This window comes from Vipera ursinii, assembly GCF_947247035.1.
Source record: "Vipera ursinii genome assembly, chromosome: 2".
Classification (NCBI taxonomy): Eukaryota; Metazoa; Chordata; class Lepidosauria; order Squamata; family Viperidae; genus Vipera; species Vipera ursinii.
In genome coordinates this window covers 152,891,621-152,908,174 of record NC_139513.1, presented here as the reverse complement: position 1 = coordinate 152,908,174, position 16,554 = coordinate 152,891,621, and the positions used below count along the sequence as shown (strand labels likewise).

The following is a 16,554-nucleotide window of genomic DNA, read 5'->3' as shown; positions in this document are numbered from 1 at the left end:
AAGAAACGTGCATTATTAAGTTTGGATTTTATGATTTGGGGAAACATACATTCAAGTAATATTCTTCCACTATTTGTTATGTGATAATGGTGATCACAGGAGCTACATCCGATCAAGAGCCGAGCAAGTAGGCAGAAAAGTTTCAGAGGATCCCAGACCGAAAAATGTGTCCTCAGAGAAGTGGCTCAAAAAGAGAAAGGAAGGCGATATTACTGCTCCTTTCCCAAAATACTTCTTTTTGTTGGTTTCTTTCCTCATGTGCTGGGGGAAACTGTGGTTCAAATTTCAAACAATCTAGGGCTCGACAAATTTACATTTTAGAGATGTTAACTTGAAGGCAATTCAGTTGATTTTGATAAATCTTCAGAGTCTTCTGCAAAATTGCTCTAATTTGTCAAATCACTTCAGAGTTGCCTTTGATGCAATTTCAAGATTAGATGAGCTTCTATACAGGTGTACACCACTTTCATGAAACTAAATCTCCCAAAGGAATTGGATTGATACACTATTCAAATTAAGTTGAGCGTTCAAATTCTATTTCATTTTGATTGACTAACCTGGAGTAAGGCCCATTAAAATAAGTGGGCTTTATGTCTGAGTAGACATGCATGTTCCTAGGCTTGGGTTAATCACTCCTTCAAATAAAATTTTCAGAACTGCACTGCAAAATTGACTTAATATATTGAAGTGATTCTGGCACTTTGAAATATATTCAAAGTTTTGGTGGGTTTTGCTCATGCAAAATCAAACTGAATATATTATTTCATTCAAATAAGCAGGTTACACTGAACTGACTCATTTCAGCTTGACTCAGCTCTTGTAATTAGTGCATATTTGAATAAAATCTTGGTTGATTCATGCAATCTTGTCACTTGAGGATTAAGTTCAATGAAATTTAACTGGGTTTACTTCTAAGTAGGCATGGAGAGGATTGCGTTGTAACATTTTTGCAATGGAGCTTCAGAAGGAAGGAAGATAGCACCAGCTACTTGAATTTCTTTAAATTAGGCATTTTCTTGCCCCTTAAAAATTATTATTTTCTTCATCAACTAGAAATTTCATCTGGCTATTCTTTAATCTGACTGTTAGCTCTTAGCTCTCTGGCCAGCCAAATTTTGAAAGGCATGCAGCAGGTGCGTTTTCTTACTTGAATGGAGATATGGCTGGAAAGTTTCATAAATACATAGTTCCTATGTATGTTCACACTGTTTAATGGCATTAGTCACTGCAGAAGCATGTCTGAACCTGGGGAGAGAATTTCATATTTTTAATATCATCATCCACATAAAGGTGCTACACAACCCCACACCCAGTTATACAATACTGCCTATTAAATAGGACATTTCATTTGCATCCATATAACTTGCATTGGTTTTAGAGGATCAGATTATGTAAAGAATTTTTTTCTAACCTACAATGAAACTTAAAAAGAATAAAATCCTCTTTTCCTCCAGCAAGTTCTAAATAAATATTTCCTTATTTGTTTGCACTGTGTGTCTTGCTTACTATGTTTCGCTAAATGCTTCTGTTAATAAAAGGCAGAAGATTACAGAGTACCTCATCCTGAATATTCCAGCTATTAAAGGCTAAACCCACAAATACCAGTTAACTCATGTGGGAGAAGCCTTCATTTCAATACCAAACTACGTCTATAATTCCTTTTTCCAATAGGGCTAGTTGACAATTATTTAACAGGGGAGAAAGTAAATGATGCTTTTCCTTTTATGATAGCTAGCGAGTCCAAATATAACTTTCCTCTGAGGACCACAGTCGCTGAGAATCAAGCCTTTTGCTAACCACAAAATCCTGTTATTTAATCTACAGTATCTTCTATTTTCTGGGTAAAAGTAGACACAATATTGTGGCAATAGGGTAGGATTTTGAAAAATTGGCTTTCATGTATTTAGGTACCTTAAAACTGTGTTTCTTAAAGAATATTAGTAGGAATTCCAGACTTCTCCAAACACCTTAGAGGTGAACCGCGAAGCTTAATGAAAATACCTCAGCCCTGTATGCCTGCCTCATCCTGCTCTGCTGTCAAATCACTGTTGCACGTGTAAATATTTTTAGCAAGCTGATTTGAGGCATCATCTCAACCACAGCTTTGTGGGACTGAAGTATGGAATCATGGTGCCTCATTGACACTGCATACAAAGAGCAATGAGAAAGCTGCTCAGACTGGTATGTCTGTGTCACTGTGAAGGAGACATCTTTTGCACCTGCACAGAACACCCCTCCTAAGGGGCTGCAAAGTGTGAGAACATGTTGAAGGAAAACTGCTGAGTTGCCTCAACCATTTGCACCACTGTATTATACCCACAGCTCCACCTGGTCAAGATGGGAGCCACCAAAGAATGCTGACAAATCCATTAGGACAAGCACAGCCAAGTCTACCACTTGCCCTTTGCTTATGGCATAAGCCTCCCAGCATCCTATATCTAGATCTATCTAGATCAACTCATTCCAAGTGAACATCTAAAAATTGTGCCCTTTATGGTTAGCACTCAGCTTTCTCTTGTGTGGCTTCCACATTCTCACTTTGGTCAGTCTAAGCCAGTCATGCCTCTTGGCAGAAGTAGCCTAGCCGCTGTGTCTTGTCCTGGCTGATGGTTCCCCATGGAGAACCATCTGTGTTCAATCTGCTGGACTGGACTGCTGTTGCTTTTGTGGTTTCCCCCCTTTGGAAGAAAAAAAACCTTTGGTGTTCCACAGCCTTAAGAAGGTAAAGAAAAGGTCTCACCTGTAGGTGAATTAACATTATATCCCAAAAGAAGCAAAATATTTTAAAAGTCTTCAAAAAGAAATGAATATTCCTAAAATTCAGCAGAGCTGATTAGTAATAAATCTGAATCCCATTTCCTACAGCCAGTTTACCACTGCATGGCAAAAAACAGATTAGTTCTGGGGAAATATGTGCAAAGCAGCTGCTCATTTATATGGGAATGTGCTGGGGAAGAAATTACAAACAGAAAGAGGAGAAGAGAGGGGAGGGGAGGGGAATAGAAGGAAAGGAGAGGAGAGGGGAGGGGAGGAGAGGGGAGGGGAAGAGAAGGAAAGGAGAGGGGAGGAGATGGGAGGGGAAGAGAAGGAAAGGAGAGGAGAGGAGAGGGGAGGGGAAGAGAAGGAAAGGAGAGGGGAGGGGAAGAGGGGAAGTATAGAAGGGAACAGAAGGGAAGGGAAGGAAGGAAGGGAGAGGGGAGGGGAGGGGAAGAGGGGACAGGAAGGGAAGGAAGAGGAGAGGAGAGGAGAGGAGAGGAGAGGAGAGGAGAGGAGAGGAGAGGAGAGGAGAGGAGAGGAGGAAAGGAAAGGAAAGGAAAGGAAAGGAAAGGAAAGGAAAGGAAAGGAAAGGAAAGGAAAGGAAAGGAAAGGAAAGGAAAGGAAAGGAAAGGAAAGGAAAGGAAAGGAAAGGAAAGGAAAGGAAAGGAAAGGAAAGGAAAGGAAAGGAAAGGAGGAAAGGAAAGGAAAGAATGTTGTAAACTCTGTAGAAATTTCAAATTATTTAATATCTTCTGTACAATGCTTTTAAATATAGGTAGGGTGTATATTCAGTCGTGAGTCATTGACCACTTAGTTCCTGGGCATGCTTCCTGAGAATTAACTGTGCCTGGATTTAACGTGTTCCTAAGATGTGCACCTGGGCTTGGAATGGGTTGAGCTTCTGAGAGAAGAGTAAGTTAATAAACAGAAAGTGTGTGTGTCAGCACAGGAAACAGAATATTGGATTTCATTTGGGCTGAATGCTCTTGTGGCATAATGAAAAAAAACTCACAAAACTTCTCTTTGTGTCTTGATCCATGAGAACCTAAAAATTGGCTGAAAGTGTTGTTGTAAGAGATCACCCTTCCTCAAATTCGTACTATCCTAGACCTCTAGCCCGCTGTATGTCTGCTCTGGTTCCATTGCCTTGGGTCAGAACAGCCTGTGGATGTGTCTCTTAGGAGAACTGTATTCAATCCTTTGAGATTACATTGGGACAGGGAAAGCGGTGGGCACAGATACTGCCCTCTGGTTTCCATTAACGATAGACCCAGCTTCACATGAATGAACATGTTCATTGTATCTTCGGCTGAGACCTGAAAGTGCTAAGTAGAGCCAGCCATTTTAGCAGAAACCAAGCAATGGGCTTTCAGCTCTCTCACTCTCCCTGCCTCGCCACCCTCCGAGACCCCCAGAAGGCAGGTAGGTACCTTCCTCCCTTCCTCCCTGCCTGTGAACCCTTTCTTCACAACAGTCCTCCTGATTTGACTGTCTTCCATTTGGGTAAAAATGAACTTGGGCCATCGACAGAGCGCCTTAACTAATAGGTAAGGGAAACTCCTGGTGCAACTCCCATTATCATCCTGGTAATTTTTAGGAAATTTATGAGAGCAGCCAGTTTTAGTGTGAGAAGATTAGAAGTGATCTATGAATGGGTAGAAATAAAGGTGGGGGGGGAGAACAAAACTGTTCTCCCGGCGGGAGAAGAACGAGCAGCGGATTGGTGCAGCCAGCCGGCTGCCAGCTATAAAAGAGCTGAAGCTGAGCACCTACGTGTCCGGTACCTCAATAAACTGTTAGACCCAGCCAGCTGTCTCGGAGTGGTCTTTGAGCCACTTCACTGGTGACGAGGATGGAATCTGCTTCGCCGAGCTGAAGTCACCGCCAGGGAAGAGAGCTCCCGGCGACCAGAGCGAGTCACGGCTGAGTCACAACGGGAAGTTATAACTTCCACAGACATGGCGAAGCAGACTACCAGACTGAGACAGCATGGCCAACTTTGGACGTGTACAAGAGTTCGACACCCGCCATCCAGAGCATTGGGAGTCGCATCTAGGGCAAGTCGAAGGGTTTCTTCTGGTCAGTAAGATCACTGAAGACCGAGCCAAAGCGGCAGCCCTCCTGTATATAAGCGGCCCGGCAGTTTACGACGTCGCCGTCGGCCTATTCATCCCGGAACCAATTGCGGAGGTACCCTACGCTGAACTAACTGAGAGACTCAACAAGCATTTCATGCCAGCATGCTCTGAGCTGTACTGGAGGGTTCAATTTGCACGTCGACGCCAGCAACCGGATGAATCTGCGAACGACTTCATCGCAGGAGTACGGCACGCCGCCCGAAGCTGCCAATTTCCGGACATAGAAGACCGGATCAGGGACCAAGTAGTTATCGGGCTCAAAGATGAGCACCTCCAGAAGAAGATTATAGCGAAACCAGATTTAAATTTAGTGGAGGTCTCCAGGGAAGTTCTAGCGAACGAAGACAGCCACCAAGGGGAACCCGCACGGCCCGCCATCGAACAACATGGGTCTGTGCATCAGGAAGAAATAACCCTTAGCGACGACGACGAACCGATAGACCTGACCGATGTGGACGCCATACAACAGCGACTGGAGAAACTTCAAACCCGCCGAAATGACCACGGAGAGAAACAAAAAGCCAGAAGCTACAACTCCCCTTGAAGCTACCCCAAGGAACAATGATCTACCTGTGCCAGCTGCGGGGGTAACCATGCCCGAGCCGCCTGCCGGTTCCGTAATGCCAAGTGCCATAACTGCGGAAAAACTGGGCACATCAGGACAGTATGCCGGAGCCGACCTTGCGAGAATCTTCACGAGTTGGAGGCCACCTCCCCAGGTACGAGACCTACTAGAGCCTATAGTGGAAAGCCCCCGGGGCCCCTAGTGCAGGCGGTAGACAGGGATAAGGAAGCAAAGTGGGTCCACCAACTAAACCCCAAGGTTAAAATTAAAAAAAACTTCATGGGGTCCCCTGTGAGATGGAAGTAGACTCCGGGTCTGCGGTGTCATTAATCTCCCTCAAGACCTTCAGGGAAATTTGCCGACTTAACAAAAAACAAATTCCTTTAGAACCCCCCCCCCCGGATACATCTGGCAGACTACCAGAAAACCCCCATTAAATTAAAATGGAAGGCCCAAGTGATGGTTGAATTCAAAAAATTCCGAGGCTCACTTGAGGTGTTAGTCACACAGGGAGATCGCACCAGCCAAATCGGCCTGAACTGGTTCAAGGCCATAGGCATTGCTATTACAGGGGTTAATGCAACACAGGCCGCAAGCCTCGAAGCCGTCTGCAATCACTTTGCGGACGTCTTCGATGGCTCCCTGGGTAAATATACCGGCCCACCCATCTCCTTAAAACTCAACCCCGCCGTACAACCAATACTAATCAGAGCCAGAAGAGTTCCATTCGCCCTCAAAAAGAAAATTGAGGACGAACTGGAACGCCTGGTTAAATTAGGGGTCCTGGAACCTACGGAAGGGGGAAGCTGGGAAACCCCAATTGTCACCCCAATTAAGCCAAATGGCCAAATTCGGCTCTGCGCCGACTACAAAGCTACCCTGAACCTAGCATTAAACGCACACGCTTACCCAGTCCCGGCGGTGAAAGACGTCCTCGCTTCCATCCGCTCTGGCACCATCTTCACCAAATTAGACTTGGCGCAGGCGTACTTGCAACTCCCGGTAACTCAGGAAACCGCGGATGCGCAAACTATAGTCACTCACCACGGGGCTTTTAAAGTCAAGTGGTTACAATTTGGCATATCAGCTGCCCCGGGGATATTCCAGGGTATAATGGAAAAGATCTTAAAAGGGATTCCCGGGGTCTGCCCCTACTTCGACGATGTCCTCATCGCCGGCGAATCAGAGACAATTCTAGCGGACAGACTGGCAGCTGTTCTAGATTGATTTAGAACGGCCAGTCTTAAATTGAAAAAAGAAAAATGCTCAATAGGGGTGCCATCCACGGAATTCCTCGGGTATAGAATTGACGCCCACGGAATCCATCCAACCAACTCTAAGATTAAGGCTATCAAAGCAGCCCCCACCCCGAAAAACAAGCAAGAGCTGCAAGCCTTCTTAGGCTTACTGAACTTCTATCATGCATTCTTGCCCTATAAAGCAACAATAGCCGAACCACTGCATAGATTATTAGATAAGGGGACCCCATGGACCTGGATGGAAAAACATGAAGCCAGTTTCCAAAATCTAAAAGACATCCTATGTAACAGCTCCACGGTCACACTATTCAAAGAGGATTTCCCTCTATGCATCGCTTGCGACGCATCCCCATACGGAATAGGCCATCTAACTGAAGCCATCTAACTGAAAACGGAACACAAAGGCCAATAGCATTTTATTCTAGAACCCTCTCCAAAGCAGAACGAAATTATGCCCAAATTGACAGAGAGGCATTAGCAATTGTTGCCAGCGTGAAGAAATTTCACGATTACCTCTACGGCAGACCATTCACCATTTTCACTGACCACAAACCACTTTTAGCTATATTCACTTGGAACAAAATAACACCCCAAATACTGTCACCGAGAATCTTAAGATGGTCGACCTTCTTATTGGCGTACACTTATAAATTGGTGCACAAACCGGGGAAAGAACTGGGCCACGCTGACGGACTCAGCAGGCTTCCCTTGCAGGCAGTTGACCCCGACCCAGCCCCAGCCGGGCACATCTTAGCAATTTCAGAACTACCGGAATGCCCATTGTCGGCCAAAGACATAGCCTCGACCACAGCCAGAGAAAAATACCTTAGCAGGGTACTGCAGTGGGTCACTGCTGGGTGGCCTGCAAAGTGCCCAGAGCCAGAATTCCGACCATTCTTCACTAGAAAGCAAGAACTGACATCCCATTTAGGGTGCCTTCTATGCGGTAACAGAGTAGTGGTTCCAGAGAAACACAGACCTCAGACATTGCGCACACTACATGAAGGACACCCGGGAGTCGTAAAGATGAAGGCCCTAGCTAGAAGCTATGTTTGGTGGCCAGGAATAGACAGGGACATTGAAGACCATGTAGCAGGATGCTACCCATGCCAATTAGCAAGACCAGCCCCACCCCAGGCCCCTGTCCACAAATGGGAGACTACAAAAAATCCATGGTCCCGGGTACACCTAGACTTCGCAGGGCCCCTACAGGGACAACATTTTTTAATAGCAGTGGATAGTTTCTCCAAATGGCTCGAGGTTGTCCCAGTCAACAGCACCACCACAGCTGCCACTGTTCAGGTACTCAGGGGGCTTTTTGCCACTCATGGCCTCCCCGATGTCCTAGTCTCCGATAACGGGCCCCAATTCACCTCTCGTGAATTTCAGATATTCACCATGGAGAACTCTATTAGGCATGTCACGTCGGCTCCGTTCCATCCCTCATCTAATGGTATGGCAGAGATTATGGTGAGATCTACTAAAGAAGCCTTAAAGAAATTCATCAAAGGGGACTGGCACTGGCAACTAAGCCAGTTCTTATTAGCCCAGCACAACACCCCCTGCACAACCACGGGGAAATCGCCATCTGAACTGCGGTGGGGAAGGAGACTAATTACCAGACCGGACAGAATGCACCCAGACAGGATGGACATTGACGCAGAGCAGCCTCTTCCGCTACGGTCCTTAAGGAACGGACAATCCGTTTGGGCAAGGAACTACGTGGGGGGGGAAAGTGGGTGCAAGGGGTTGTTATAGACCAAACCGGACCCCTGTCATATCTGATAGATGCTGGCCCAAACGGGTACATCCGGTGACACCTTGACCAATTAAGGAAACGGAGCCCCCAAAATACAACACAACAAGCAAACCCTAACATAACGGAACAAGAATCCCCACAAGAAGACGACCAAGAATTTCCTGACCTAACTCTACCCAAAACCGCCGACCAGCAACAACCAGAACCAGGGGAAAGGGAGCAAGGCAGTGAAACACCCCTACGCCGCTCCGGGCGAACCAGGAAAACCCCAGCTTACCTACAAGACTATGAATGGGCAGGCAGCAATCTGCAACAACAGGGGGAAGGAACTGATCCAGGGGAAGGGGAAGGGGTGTGTTATATGTTAAATGTTAATGATAAGTGTTAAGAGTTGGAAGAATGTTAATGTTGTATGAGGTAAATACTGTGACAGGATTACACGCAGTAGCTTTTGACAGCTGTCAAAAGCTGCCGCCGGCGAAGGCACATGCGCAGCCAGCTGACAGATCTCCACTGTCAACGCAGCTCTCCACCACGCATGCGCAACCCGCCACGAGGACGCTAGCTGTCAAAACACACACCGGAGCCGATTGGCCCAGCAGTCCCGGCGGGAGAAGAATGAGCAGCGGATTGGTGCAGCCAGCCGGCTGCCGGCTATAAAAGAGCTGAAGCTGAGCACCTACGTGTCCGGTACCTCAATAAACTGTTAGACCCAGCCAGCTGTCTCCGAGTGGTCTTTGAGCCACTTCAAAAACAATCTCAGAAAATGGCGGAGAGAATACAAATAAAGGTAATGTTATTCTGGTTTAAGATGAAAGTGTTGCTATTTTAACGCGTAATCTGCAGGGGGAATACAGGTAATCCTTATATAGCGACTCACTCATTTAGCAATTGCTCTCAGTTAGGATGGTGATGGAAAAGTGACTTTGTGACCGTCGCAAGGGTATAAAACAAAGGAAATCTGAAGTCGTAATGGCCATTAAATAGTTAATAATAATTAGTCTTAGCAATGTTGCCTTCATTATCTTTATGTGTGGTACTGGCAGTAACAACAGGTGGTCCTTGATTTACAACCACAATTGACCCTGGAATCTCTTGTCCTTGAGCAAAGCAGTCGTTAAGCAAGATGATTGCCCATGTGACTGCTTTGCTCAGGCACCGTATTCCTGCCTCTCCCAGTTGCGGTCATTAAGCAATCACGGTGTCAAGTGGATGGAATTCCAGCAAAAAATGAGGGGTGCCTTGGAGAAGAGGAGGGGACCCTGGAAGTCTCCACTCAGAAGCTGAAAATCCTCCCTGCTAAAATCCAAGTAGGATTTTCAGCCCCTGAGGGAGAGATAAAATAACAAAGTTGGAAAGAGGAGCTTGGAGATCTTCTAGTCCAAGGGTAGGCAACCTTGGCTCTTTTATGACTCGTGGACTTCAACTCCCAGAATTCCTGAGTCATAAAAGAGCCAAGGTTGCCTACCCCTGTTCTAGTCCAACACCCCCTCCCTCCCCACCGTGCTTAGGCAGAAACCCAATGCCGTTTCAGACAAGTGACTGTCCGGTCTCTTCTTAAAAGTCTCCAGTGTTGAAGCACCCACAATGCGTTCCATCCGTTAATTGTTCTAACTGTCAGGAAATTTCTCCTTATTTCTAGGTTGGCACTCCTCAGTTAGTCTCCATCCACTGTTTCTTGTCCTGCCTTCAGAACAAGAATAGGTTGACACCCTTCTTCTTTGGAGCGTAGGCTTTGGAGAATAAGTTGACCTGCCCTTTTCTTTGGAGAATAATTTTTGGAGAATAGGTTGACCCCCTCTTCTTTGTGACAATCCCTTAGATATTGGAACACTGCTAACATGTCTCCCCTAGTCCCTCTCTTCATTAAACCAGACACTCACACATGACCTATGCCTGGCCTCCCACACTTGCTTGAGGCACCCTGCACCATTTGGCTCCACCCTTTGCTTGGATTTCAGCTCCCTCTCATCTCTGGGGACTGGCTGAAAGAGCTGCCTCTCCTGAAGGACACCATCCCTTCTGACCTTCAGCAGGGTGCATGAATGGAACTCAGATTTTCCCCTCTGTCAACAGAAGAGCAGGTCAAGGTAAACTGTGTCATTAAATCCCCAAACAATAGGTTGCAGGTACAATATTGGAGATTTTGAAAGAGGGAAATAAGTGATGAGTTTCTACCAATAAATCAAGATAAGAGATGACTTATTTCTTTTCACCTCTGAGGCAAACCTCCAACTATCTGCCTGGTCTTTTGATATGTCACTGGCAGGTTGTTCCCTCAGGCAGAGCAAATGTGTCACATCTTGATAGATGTTCTTCCACACAAAGCTTTCCCACAAGAATTTTTCGATAGCTGCGTTGCTTTTCCCCCACCCCAATTTTCAGAATGGTGATCACTTTGCCATTTAAGGAAAAAAGTAGCAATAAAGTTGCTAAAAAATATTGGCCCTTTCACCATGTAGTTCAGGATTTCCCAACCATGGCAACTTTACGACATGTGAATGTCAACTCCCAGAATTCCTCAGCCAGCATGTATATACTGTAAAATAACAAACATGGTAAAAATGAGATGGCACCATTTGAATCTAAAAGTTGAGTGCCCGCCTCATTCTGATGGATATGTTACAAGTCAGTTGTACATCACTCAGTGTCCTACTCTGCTTGTACTCCCGCTTTCACCAGCTGTTCTTAGAAGCTTCGCCCTTTCTGGTCAGTGGAGCAAATGCCCTTGTCCCAGCTTGACCTCTAGTTTTCTGTGTAGCAACTTTCCTGCTCAGCTTGTTCTGCTTTTTCACCACTCAGCACTTCTATTTTGGCTGCCATAGTGTGAGAGAGAGACAGAGAGACAAAGAGAGAGCATTTACATATTTGTATTATTATGTGCAATAGCAAATGTAGAAATAACTATCAGAATTATCTCACCAATGCGGAGAAAACTGCAACCATGTCCCCACCCAGCATTTTCAATCTGCCATCTGAGTGTTCAATTTCTTTAATAGCAATAGCAATAGCATTTACACTGATATACTGCTTCATAGTGCTTTACAGCATTTCTGGGAAGTTTATAATGTCAGCCTATGGCCCCCAACAATCTGGGATCTTATTTTACTGACCTCGGAAGGATGGAAGGCTGAGACATCCATCTGTTAGGATCGAACACCTGGCTATGGGCAGAGTTGGCCTGCAATACTGCACTTAACCACTGTGCCACCATGGCTTAAGTCCAGTTTGAACTGGCAACCTCTAGAGTAGACCGTGTCCATCATCAAGCCACTTTGCAGAAATCCCTAGATCAGTAATTTTATTATACCAGTCATATTAATTTGCAAAGTAATGGTCTTGAGTAGGAGATCACACACTCAGATTTTATTTCAGGGGAAAAAACCCAAGTACACCCCTGGCCAAAAGTCCAGTTTTACTTGTTTTAACTTATTTTTGCTTTGCTGCAAAGAACAGGCTTTGCTAAGCTTCTGATACATTGCTCTGCCCCTATAACATTTCATTAAGGTGGGATAAACATGTAGCTCACTATCCCCCATCAGAAAAGGGCAATTTCTTTAATCACTTGAGTACAAGGGAACAATTTCACATTTTGGGGTTCACATGCATTGTAAGAAAAGAGCTGTATTACTTTGTAGTAGCAAAAAAATCAGGAGGAATCCGGTCCCATACATCTTTCCAGGTTGTTTTCCCTAGATTTGGGACTTCCAGATATTTTCCTGGAGTCCCATCAGCAAAACTAATATGCATTAGAAATCCTTCTTTATTCTGTGGGTTTCTGAAAATTACGTCGAACAGGGTCCCTGTGTACTTTATTGCATCTTTTTTGCCTCTTTAATTAATTCTTGTCTTTTTGCTCCAAACCATACTTGCGCGTTAGCCAAAAGAAGAGTTGGAAGGTAAATAAAATTGGAAGGTGGCAAAAAATGGTTGGCTTAAGAATGGGGACCTGTGCAAAAGAGTCTAGGGCTAAAGTCAGCAGCTCAGAGATGTGAAAGGAGCTTTGCCTTGCAGTTAACATCAGCCTATTGCTTTCCCTGGAATATCTGAGCAATGTTGTCACTGGGAAAGGCTACACATTCCATGCCAAGGCTACAGGTCTTGGCTGGTAGCTGCTGCTTTTGTGTAAGAGTGTGTGTGTGTGTGTGTGTGTGTGTGTGTGTGTGTGTGTGTGTGTGCGTGTGTGTGTTTCCTCCCCTCAAGATGTAAGGACTTGCTTTGGCTGGTTCGGAAGAAGTGCTGATTGCAGCTGTTCTAGGAATATAGGTGGGGGAATGCAAGGAAGTGCTGTAAAAAGTAGGAGGGAAAAAGGATTATTAAAAGAAATTGTTCCAAAGATTCCTTGTATACTGTACTTTTTTTTTAAGGGACCGATTTCTTTTATAAAAGCCAAAGAGCAAAGAAAGAAGCTGACCATTTTCTTTTGACCAATAGGTTTAAAATCTTTTAACTCTGGTATTTGTGTTTAGTCAAACATCTGCAGCAGAGGTAAAAGGAAAGTATTCTTTTGGTCAGCCTTGACTCTGATGATTAGCTGGACATGTCCATGTAGTTTCCTTGACATGAAGACAGAGGCAGTTTGCCATTATCTTTGTTCACAGTGTTTTCTTTCAACTTCCCAGTTCCAGTCTACTGCCCTGACATTTTTTGAACATCTCACATTCAGGTATTAAACACGTGCAATGTTATCTATCTTTCAGGCCCAGATGAGCTACCTCCTGAGGCTAGGCCTACTAAACCCTTCCTTCCTTCCTTCCTTCCTTCCTTCCTTCCTTCCTTCCTTCCTTCCTTCCTTCCTTCCTTCCTTCCTTCCTGTGAGAGGGATCTTGGAGTCACTTAAATGTATTGCAGCCACCAAAAGGATAGAATCAAGATCATGAGAGGTGTTACTACTGCTTTACTGTATAAAGCCTTGGTATAAGGCCAGACTTGGAATACTGCATCACCACGATATAAAAAAAGATGTTGAGACTCTAGAAAGAGTACAGAAAAGAGCAACAAAGATGATCATGGGACTAGAGGCTAAAATATATAAGGAACGGCTGCTGCAATTGGGTATGTCTAGTCCAGTGATGGCGAACCTTTTAGAAACCGAGTGCCCAAACTGCAACCCAAAACCCACTTATATATCGTTGGGTGCCAGGTGGGCGTTGCCCATTGGGTGGGTGTGGCCCATTGGATAGGTGTGGCTGCGGTGGTAATGGCGAACTGGGTGGGACTAAAAAGTTCAATCAATCAATTCCAACTTTGCGAATCTTTTTTTCCCCGTGAGTAGTTGAAATTATTGATTAAACCTTTTTTTTTTTGCACATGGTGACGGAGGCCTAAAGTGAAAAGGTTTTATAGGGCGGGGGTGATGGCACACGTGCCCACAGAGAGGGCTCTGCATGCCACCTGTGGCACGCGTGCCATAGGTTCGCCACCACGGGTCTAGTCTAATAAAGAGAAGGACGAGGGGTGACATGATGGCTGTGTTCCAAGATCTCAGGGGCTGCCACAAAGAAGGAGGGAGTCAAGCTATTCTCCAAAGCACCTGAAGGCAGGACAAGAAGCAACGGATGGAAACTAACCAAAGAGAGAAGCAACCTAGAACTAAGGAGAAATTTCCTGACAGTTAGAACAATTAATCAATGGAACAATCTGCCTCCAGAGGTGGTGAATGCTCCAACACTGGAAGTTTTTAAGAAGAGACTGGACAGCCATTTGCCTGAAATGGTATAGGGTTTCCTGCCTGAGCAGGGGGTTGGACTAGATGACCTCCAAGGTCCCTTCCAATATTATTATTATTATTATTATTATTATTATTATTATTATTATTATTATTATTATTATTATTATTATTATTATTCTTCAGAGAAATGCAGTGGGTGACTGTGGTACTCATCTACCCTTGGCCCCACCAACCTCACAGGGTTGTTTTGGGAGAAAACACAAAACAGAGGGATCTGTATGCTGCTGCCTTGAGCTCTGGAATGAAAAGCAGGATATAAATATACTTAACTAGAAATAAGTATATATCCAGGGCAGCAGTGCACCTAGAAAGCCATAGGAAGCCATTTCGACCAGAAAAGGGTTAGCAATGAAGAGGAAGAGATTCCAACTTGCAGGCAGGTTGTTCAAACAAATACAGTCTAAATCATGGAGCCCCCGAAACTTCTCAGGAATTGGTTGGAAAGACAGCTTGATTAGCATGGGCCATTTTATCACTTACATGATTGTTTGTAGCACATTGCTGGGTGTAGTTTCAATTAGTGTGGGATGCCCTGGCAGAGCTTAATGGATCCATGCCAATATCCAAAACATTCTAGAAAGTGCCCAACACATTTCCCCCCTTTACAGACAAATTACATAAGATAAAATTATGCTTTCGCTGTATAAATGCTAAGTATCATCAAACTGTGATTACATTTCAAAAAAGTATCATCTTTTCCCCAGTGTGTTGCAGGCTGTCTTTTAACCATATCACCAGGCCAAGGCTGTTAACAGCTGATGGCTTACTGCAAGTTCTCTCACATACATACAATTTGAAAAAAAATAGCACAGATGTGAAATGAAGCAGCTTTTGCCCTTCAACTCTCTTCCGACCAAGATAAATATGGAGAGAGGGGCTGTATGGACTATTGCTATGCCAAAGTTTTCTTCATACTTAAAATTTATTTATTTTTATCCTGCCTTCATTAATTTTATAAATAACTCAAGATGGTAAACATACCTATTACAGGTGGACCTCAACCTACAATCACAGTTGGGACTGGAACTTCAGTCACTAAGTGGTGTAGTCATTAGCTGAGTTGCCCCTGAGTTTATGACCATTTATGTCTTTAAGCATTCCCCTATGACTTTGTCAGAAAGTTCCTTAGAACAGGGGTCTCCAACCTTGGCAATTTTAAGACTTGTGGACTTCATCTCACAGAATTCCTCAGCCAGCAAAGCATCCTGTGTTCTTTGAAAGAGTGACAGCATTCTTCATACATAAGAGGGTGGTGCTGGCATTCATGACTCATTTACAACCAGAAAGCCTATAAGTGCCAAATGTGGTGAGTTTTGTGAATCTGCCTGACAAAAACTGTTAGCTATTGCTAAGTCGTGATAATCTCACAAAACTGGCATATATAACACCCAACTGGGAACCTGTCCTATATACTACTGTCTGTTGCAATAAATTAATGCTGCGATACAACTAAGACCTTAATGACTATCTCGTCATCATAGTATGCAATATATTCAGTGATATTCTAATACAAAGAAGGAAGCCATTTCGACTCCAGCATATGCTTCCGGACTTTCTCCTCAATATCCTCAGTCTAGCAAGATGCACATACAATTTCACACAAGGCCTCATTACTGTTCATGGCTCAAAAATGGGTGAGAAATCTTTAGAAACCCTGCAATGTCCAATTGTTCTGAAGGATAGTTGGTTGTGCACTTTTCCACTATTAAAAAAACAAGTAGAGAAGATTAGTTTCCACACAGCGGGGTGGTACGAAGCTTAATTGCTTTAAAGGAATGGTAAGAACAAACAATAAGTAGTCCAAATAACCACAAAGGTGGACAGCTGAGGTCTTAATAGAGATCCCATTGCGTTTATCTGAACATCCTTAGGTCAGGCCACATAACTGAGCTGCCTGTGGGGTAAGTGAGCTGAGTCACAGATTTGCCCTTACTTATGGCAAGAGGCACTTAGGGGTTTGCCTTTGCTTAACCTGGCTGCTCTTGCAAAATAGAATTATTCAGCAGGACAATGCCTCTCCCTGGAATGGAACTAGCCCCTAATAATGTCGCAGAACCAGGCTGTTTTCCTTTATGACATGTTCAAAAGAAATCTGAAAAACCTAGAGTCTACGGCAGTACATGCTGGGCCTTCTTAAGAGTTGAAGGTTGAGGTAATAGTCTATGAATGTTTTATCTCTTGCCAAACCGGCCTTTCACGAAGAAGAGCTTGTCGAGTAGGAGGTAACAGCTGTGCGCTCAAGAGAAGAGCTGTGGTGAGCAGTCAAAAAACTTGCTGTTTGTCATGTCTACAATTAATGCTTAATCTGATTCCATAAAACCTCATGCAGGATTTCTCCCTGTTGA

At 44.5% G+C, this 16,554-nt stretch overlaps 1 long non-coding RNA gene across 3 annotated transcripts in view; it reads right to left on the bottom strand.

Moving 5' to 3' along the window:
* Positions 1–728: 728 nt before the first annotated feature.
* The window catches only part of LOC310634271, an 18,619-nt gene continuing 2,793 nt past the window's right edge, over positions 729–16,554 (bottom strand). The window contains exons 1-4 of one of the 3 annotated variants that reach the window (XR_014491187.1): positions 10,708–11,170; positions 10,362–10,544; positions 2,539–2,678; positions 729–1,245 (exon numbers count right to left, since the gene is read on the bottom strand). This is a non-coding gene — a long non-coding RNA (uncharacterized lncRNA). Of the gene's footprint in view, positions 1,246–2,538; positions 2,679–10,361; positions 11,171–16,554 lie in introns of those variants that run through there. The other 2 variants (XR_014491185.1, XR_014491186.1) reach the window with 2 other exon arrangements.